This window comes from Pseudophryne corroboree, chromosome 4 (assembly GCF_028390025.1).
Source record: "Pseudophryne corroboree isolate aPseCor3 chromosome 4, aPseCor3.hap2, whole genome shotgun sequence".
NCBI classification, from domain to species: Eukaryota; Metazoa; Chordata; class Amphibia; order Anura; family Myobatrachidae; genus Pseudophryne; species Pseudophryne corroboree.
Genome location: NC_086447.1, coordinates 312101255 through 312109533, shown reverse-complemented (window position 1 = coordinate 312109533; position 8279 = coordinate 312101255). Strand labels below are relative to the sequence as shown.

At 46.7% G+C, this 8279-nt stretch overlaps 1 protein-coding gene across 1 annotated transcript in view; it reads left to right on the top strand.

The window, feature by feature from the left end:
• The first annotated feature begins 5356 nt into the window (after positions 1-5356).
• ZMAT3 (zinc finger matrin-type 3) overlaps positions 5357-8279 on the top strand; it is a 119502-nt gene continuing 116579 nt past the window's right edge. The window contains exon 1 of the mRNA XM_063916301.1: positions 5357-5764. The gene's annotated coding sequence lies outside the window, so the exon portion shown is untranslated. The remainder of the gene's footprint in view (positions 5765-8279) is intronic.

Sequence of the window (8279 nt, the reverse complement as noted above, 5' to 3'; positions counted from 1 at the left end):
AACCAAGCTCACGCAAACCACCCCACCAACTCCCTCAGTGTCAATTTCCTCCTTCCCCAGGAATGCCAATAGTCCTAGATGGGCCCGGTGTTTGTGTCGGCCACTAGGGTCGCTTATCTTACTCACACAGCTACCTCATTGCGCCTCTTTTTTTCTTTGCGTCATGTGCTGTTTGGGGAGGGTTTTTTGGAAGGGACATCCTGCGTGACACTGCAGTGACACTCCTAGATGGGCCCGGTGTTTGTGTCGGCCACTAGGGTCGCTTATCTTACTCACACAGCTACCTCATTGCGCCTCTTTTTTTCTTTGCGTCATGTGCTGTTTGGGGAGGGTTTTTTGGAAGGGACATCCTGCGTGACACTGCAGTGCCACTCCTAGATGGGCCCGGTGTTTGTGTCGGCCACTAGGGTCGCTAATCTTACTCACACAGCTACCTCATTGCGCCTCTTTTTTTCTTTGCGTCATGTGCTGTTTGGGGAGGGTTTTTTGGAAGGGCCATCCTGCGTGACACTGCAGTGCCACTCCTAGATGGGCCCGGTGTTTGTGTCGGCCACTAGGGTCGCTTATCTTACTCACACAGCGACCTCGGTGCAAATTTTAGGACTAAAAATAATATTGTGAGGTGTGAGGTATTCAGAATAGACTGAAAATGAGTGGAAATTATGGTTTTTGAGGTTAATAATACTTTGGGATCAAAATGACCGCCAAATTCTATGATTTAAGCTGTTTTTTAGGTTTTTTGGAAAAAAACACCCGAATCCAAAACACACCCGAATCCGACAAAAAAAATTCGGTGAGGTTTTGCCAAAACGCGGTCGAACCCAAAACACGGCCGCGGAACCGAACCCAAAACCAAAACACAAAACCCGAAAAATTTCCGGCGCTCATCTCTAATTATGAATAAGGATTCTGCTATGGAGTACAAAGCTGTTTCATCTTAAAGATTGTTGAACCTCGATTCTCTTCATGCAATAAGATCTCATATTTATGTGAGTGGATCTAAGCAAATACCAACATTATCTGTTTCCAACAGGGTTACGCTATGCCTCTATTTGTTTGTCTATTTTAGTGATATTTCATCTATAAAAAGAACCACCTGTGGAATTGAATCCTGCTGTATATTGATTGTGTAAGCAATTTTTTTTGAGGGTGTGGAGTAGCGCCACGTGGAGTCACAACTATTTAGTATTTTAGATGAGGTCACAATAGACAAGCAAAGGGAGGGGTGGGCCTGCTTTTTCAGAGTCTTCATTTTATTAACAACTTGCTGTTGTGTACGGATAATTCCTCTGGCTTCAAGCAGCTTTGCAATGTTCTTATAAATAATAGCACCCTTCACTGTGCCTGTTATCTGTCTCTTTATTTCCTCCTCCCCCTTATGCTGAGCAGCTCTCTGATCTCCTGATCAGTCCAGGTACCATATTGCCTGTCTCCTACGCTTCCAGGACGCTTCCCCGGGCTCTGGATGATGACATCATCATCTTTTCTGAGCCCAAGAAAACTTCAATGAGAGGCCTTTTAACAGTCCTATGTACTGAATACCGGGTAGAGCCCAGTCACACTACACTGCATCCCGGGACGATCCCGGATTCAACCCAGGTCGAGACCTGGGATGAAATGCCGGGACGCTCGACCTGAGATATTCTTTCAATACCCTTTCACACTGAGCAAATTCCCGGGTTGATGCACATTCATGTGCAATAACCCGGGAAATATTTGTCATTCTGAAAGCAGTGGCGTAACTAGAAATTTTTCTCCCCCAAGCCAAAAAATTCTTCGGCGCCCCCCCCCCCCCCCTAAATGCTCCATAATTGGGAGCAAGAAAGGGCTAAATATGCGCGCGCCAAAAAAAGGGGCGTGGTTTTGTTGGAGTGGGCGTGGTTTCGCATAAAGGGGCCTGGCATTGCAGGAAAAGACTACCTTATACCCCAGTTTTGCAACCTGCACGCCCAGACGTTGGCCACCACAGGAAAGAAAAATAATCCTGATTCATGCCCCTTACATTATTTGTCATTTTTCCTCCTTATAGTAATGCCCAGTATACATTATGCCACATACTGCAATGGCCCTTAGACATTATGCCGCACACAATAATGCACGACACAATATGCACACACTGTAATGCCCCCGACACATTATGCCACACACCGTAATGTCTGTGACACATTATGCCACACACCGTAATGCCTGTGACACATTATGACAGGAATCGCAATGCCCGTTATACATTATGCTACACACTGCAATGCCCCTGATACATTATAGCACATACAATGTCTGTGACACATTATGACACACACCGCAATGTCCGTGATACATTATGCCACACACTGCAATGCCCGATACATTATAGCACATACAATGCCTGTGACACATTATGCCACACACTGCAATGACCTTGAGACATTATACCACAATGCCCGTGATATAGTATACCATACATCGTAATGCCTGTGACACATACCGCAATGCCCTGCCCGTTATACCCTATGCCACACATCGCAATGCCCGTTATGTATTATGCCACACTGCAATGACCCTGAGACATTATACCACATACCACAATGCCCGTGATATAGTATACCACACACCGTAATGCCTGACACATTATGACACACACCGCAATGTCCGTGATACATTATGCCACACACTGCAATGACCCTGAGACATTATACCACATATCACCATGCCCGCGATATAGTATACCATACACCGTAATGCCTGTGACACATTATGACACACACCGCAATGTCCGTGATACATTATGCCACACACCGTAATGTCCATTACACATTAAGTCCTACAGTAAGGCTTCTAATTACTTTTCAATTACCTGCTCGTTGTCAGGGGTTTCATGCACTGGGTGTCATGCTCATTGCCAGGGGTTTCATGCTCTTGGTTCCATGCACGGTGCCAGGGGTTTTCATGCTCAGGGTGTCATGCTCGTTGCCAGGGGTTTCATGCACTGGGTGTCATGCTCGTTGCCAGGTGTTTCATGCACTGGGTGTCATGCTCGTTGCCAGGTGTTTCATGCACTGGGTGTCACGCTCGTTGCTAGGAGGTAGTCCTTGTTGCTAGGGCTGTGCTCCCAGTGCCACATATGTCCCCAGTGCCAGATATTCCCCCACTGTGCCAGGTACTTACATGCCCCAGTGCCAAATATAGTCGTCGTCCCCATGTGCCAGGTACACATATACCCCCCCAGTGCCACATATGCCCCCAGTGCCAGATATTCCCCCCCAGTGCCACATATGCCCCCAGTGCCAGATATGCCCCCAGTGCCATATATTCCCCCCCATTGCCAAATATGCCCCCAGTGCCATATATGCCCCCAGTGCCAGATATTCCCCCCCAGTGCCAGATATTCCCCCCGTGCCATATATGCCCCCAGTGCCAGATATTCCCCCCCAGTGCCATATATTCCCCCCGTGCCATATATGCCCCCAGTGCCAGATATCCCCCCCAGTGCCATATTCCCCCCCCAGTGCCAGATATTCCCCCCAGTGCCAGATATTCCCCCCAGTGCCAGATATGCCCCAGTGCCAGATATCCCCCCCCCCCAGTGCCAGATATTCCCCCCAGTGCCAGATATGCCCCCAGTGCCAGATATGCCCCCAGTGCCAGATATTCCCCCCAGTGCCATATATGCCCCCCGTGCCATATATGCCCCCAGTGCCAGATATCCCCCCCCAGTGCCATATATGCCCCCAGTGCCAGATATTCCCCCCCAGTGCCATATATGCCCCAGTGCCAGATATCCCCCCCCAGTGCCAGATATGTCCCCAGTGCCAGATATTCCCCCCAGTGCCAGAAATGCCCCAGTGCCAGATATGCCCCCCTCCCCCCCCCTGTGCCATATATGCCCCCAGTGCCAGATATCCCCCCCAGTGCCAGATATCCCCCCCCAGTGCCAGATATGCCCCCCCAGTGCCAGATATGCCCCCAGTGCCAGATATTCCCCCCCGTGCCAGATATGCCCCCCTCCCCCCCCCGTGCCATATATGCCCCCAGTGCCAGATATTTACACCCCCCCCCCCGCCGTCGCTTTTTGGAGGGACACGGTGGGCACAGCTCGTCTCTCCTGTGTCCCTCCTGCTGCATCATCTCCGGCGGCCGCGGGTCTAATAGGGGGAAGCCAATTAGAGCTCACGGACGGCACTTCCCCCTATTAGACCCGCGGCCGCCGGAGATGATGCAGCAGGAGGGACACAGGGAGGCGCGCTGTGTGCCCTCCGTGTCCCTCCAAAAAGCGGCTGAGGGAAGGAGACTGCAGACTGACATGCGGACGCTCGTCCGCATGTCAGTCTGCTGTAAATCAGTGGCGCCCCCGCAGCCCCTCGCCCCCAAGCCACCGCGAGGACTGCGGGGGCAGTAGTTACGCCACTGTCTGAAAGGGGTATTAATTTGAAAATTAGTCTCTTAGGTGGGACTTTGTCAAGGGCCTTAGCAAAGTCCAAAAAGACCACATCCACTGCTTTACCCTGATCAATATTATCGCTCACTTTCTCATAGAATCTGGTTTGACATGACCTGTCCCTCACAAAACCAGGCTGATTCCTATTAATAACCTTGGCGGTATACAAGTACTCTAGCATGCTATCCTTTATTATACCTTCCAGTATTTTCCCCACTATAGATGTCAAACTTACCGGTCTATAGTTACCGGGATGAGTTTTAATTCCCTTTTTAAATATTGGGACTACCTCTGCTATACGCCAGTTATTCGGTACCATTACTTTGGAAATCAGCGGATTGCAAAATCGCCAAATAATGCAGCAAAACAACGAACTAACAGTTAGGGCGGGATGCAGCAGTGCTAAAACTGCAGCCAAACCTCAGAAAATGCAGTTTTCAGAGGTTTGTCTGCTTTTCTCGTATCCACCAACTCCTGATTGCGATACATTCCAATGCTTGGATGCGGTGGGCACCACCATCTTTAGAAGCCTATGGGCTTCTTTTTGTGTTTCCCCCTGAGGGACCCAGTCGGATCCCTCCCAGCACTGCCCATGGCAGATGCGTCATTTGATGCATTCGCAAAAGGACTTCCAGGTCCTAAACCCGAAAGTCCTTCTATCACAAAAGACAGCTCTTACCATGACAGCTGTCTTTTGCAATTTTTGTTCAAGCTTAATAAATGGTGTTATTTTTATGATGGCTAGTACCTGTATGTGCTTTAAGCATTTGGAAATCATTTGCATTTGTCCCTGTAAGTATCAGTGTATAACGATTCAAATAATTATAAACAACCTGTCAAGAATAAGGTTTCTTCATCATCCCTTAATTCCATGACATACTGCTAATAGAGTGTGTCTGACATATCCCTCCCTCCTCATGCAGTGTACAGTATGTAACGCAGACATAATACCAGGATAGTATACAGTAGACTGACACACACACAACCACCCCGTTAGCTGTCTGGAAGGTTGCCGGGACACCTGTATGAGCCCCGCTACATGGATGCTACATAGACTATTACATCGCTGTACATCAGCAGCCGCCAGCCGGGCCAGTGTGAGTGTGGCAGGCAGGCAGCCAATGGGAGGGCGGGAGGCCCCGGAAGCCGCCGCTCATACACAGCCAGCAGAGAGGAGGAAGGGACTGCGGAGGCTGCGGGCAGGCTGGAGCATAGAAGCAGCTGCTCACAGGGAAAGCAGCCGGCTTTTTCCGGGCCTTATTCTTCCTGCATCCAGAGGATGATGCCACATCCGACTGCCTCCTCTCAGAGGGGAAGCTTCAGTGAGAGAGCATAGTGCAGCAGCAGTGTGTGAGTAACCCTTCTCCACCCTTCCATGACCCTTCCATGTATACACAGTGTACTTTGCCATATTCACTTGCTGCACATCAGTCTTCCTAGTAGAAGCACAGGCATACTCAGCATACCTCTTCCATGTCACTTGGAGCCAGCAACCTAGGAATGCAAACCCTTTTTTTTTTTCCTTTAATTGGTTTGCAAACACAACATGTTTATTTACAGATGTAGTGACTTGCTGCACTTAGGTACATTGTGATAGCATTATCCCACTCATTGTAATAAAGATTTGATTTGCACCCTGGCTGAATTATTTCAGAAGCCTAACCAGATTAGCATTACCATATGTTGTGCCTCTGTCTTTCAGATTAATGTAAACTATATTTGCAGTTTACAGTATGTTGTTGGATATCACTAATTAAAATAACTGTATACCTAAAGACATTGTTCATTATCAAATCATTTATTTTGTTTATGTTGCTATATATTGTTATCCTTTGTGTCTGCGTACAGAAAATGAAGATGGATACAAGTCATTTCCTAGTTATTAACTCATCCTAATTTTGAGATGCAGCCCCAGATTTTATAGATTTGTCCCTGGACGTGATCCTGTTTTTCAATATTTGGCCAGCTCCATAAACACATTCTTAATTTCCTGCATGTTCAATGCAGTTCTTCCCATCTAATGTTATTATTTGTTATTTATACATTAATGTTTATAGAAGAGGCACGTTTAAGATGAAAAAAAAAATGCATGCTCTAATTCAGTTCTGTAAACCTGTCATGATTTGGGATTGTGGTACTCCAAGAACTACGAGACAGTATTGCATGTCATGTGTTCATTCAACAACTCTGTAAAAATGGCTCCCTTGACAGGATTTTAAAATGTTGCCCACTATGTAATTGAATGTGTTTTAAGAAGTTATTTTATTTGATCTTGCACACATATGCATTCAGTGTAAATGACTGCTATATAATATTAGAACACACTATATACTGAGCAACACACACACACACACACACACACACACACACACACACACACACACACACACACACACACACTGTACTTTACTGGTAAAATTGTTCTGTTTAATCACTTTTAAAGTAATACATGCAGACTATTCAAGAGCTACAGCAGCACTTGCTAGGTTGCACAGTCCCCTATTTCTTACACATGTCTACATTTTGTTACATTGGATTATGAAGTATTGCACTGAATATTGTTTTGTTCTGTGTGTAATATTATCTTGCGAAGCCGCAGGGTGATGAAACCTAGCATATGATTGAAATTGCCTTTCAGGATCTGCAGTATTCATATAAGATGTATTTTACGTGTACAAAACTGTTGCATAGTTCAAATTTTGTATTATAAAAATATTTTAACCTTTTTTTCAAAGTCCCGTGCATCACACACTTTTAATTTTTTTTTCCCTTTTAAACTGATCTGTTAAGAAATTGTAGTTCTATGAAAATGTAATTGTTTAGTAGCAATGACATACCCTATAACTTAAGACCCACTATAATCTTGGTATTTTGTAGAAGTATGTCACTTAAATTTGTGTAGCTGTCCCGTGCATCACGGAGAATAGCCCTATATCCCTTTTACACCAAATTTATAACACAGGTTATTGCTGGGGCAACCTGGGTCCAGATGTGGTGTGAAAGGGTCTACCCAGGTTGTGTTACATGAGATTCTGACCTTGTAGCTCCCAGCACCAACCTGGGTAATTGCGGTTTTAACGGTGTGACCCGCGACACACTAAATGCATACAGAGAGCCGGATCACCGGCACTTGGATATGATGCCATCTCCAAGCGCCGGCAAAGCAAAGACTCTGTGTGAATGATATTTTAAGCCGATATGACACTGCTTGAAACTGTGTTTAAGTAATCCAGGTTGGACCCAGGTTTTTTGGTGTGAAAGGGGTGCAGATGTGACCATGTACATCTCGCCTCCCTGCATGTTAAACAGCCCTTCAAGTTACTTCATGCCGTGGCGTGATTTGATAGCGCCGAGCAGTATTACATGCGACTTTTCCATTAAAGTGCGTATTCGCAAAAGGAGCACAAGCAGGTCATGCTGATATGTGGCATGCCTATATTCTCTATGTGACCGCAGCTGTATCTGCATGTTTCCTAGAAAGCACTGTAATGTACCATTTCAGATGCAGATACAGGCGCAGACGCACCCAGTATATAGGCATTCTACATATCATTTTATATCAGCAGAGTCTGCTTGTGTGTCCTATTCGCAGAGGGTGATACAATGTTTAAAGTGGCTAGCCGCTTCTTGGGCTGATAAGCTTGCCCCCTATCTCGCTGACTAGGCACAAAAAGTATTTGCTGATTTGTCCTCCACTGATGCAGAGAAGTATGATGTTGTCAAACCTGCCATTCTGGCCGGGTCAGGACTCACTCCAGCTGGGAAGGCGCAGCGCTTCCACGAGTGGACCTTACTACCAGGGGTCCAGGTTCGGAAGCAACTTGCAGAACTCGCCAGATAGGGGCAATGTTGGCTCCAGCCGGAG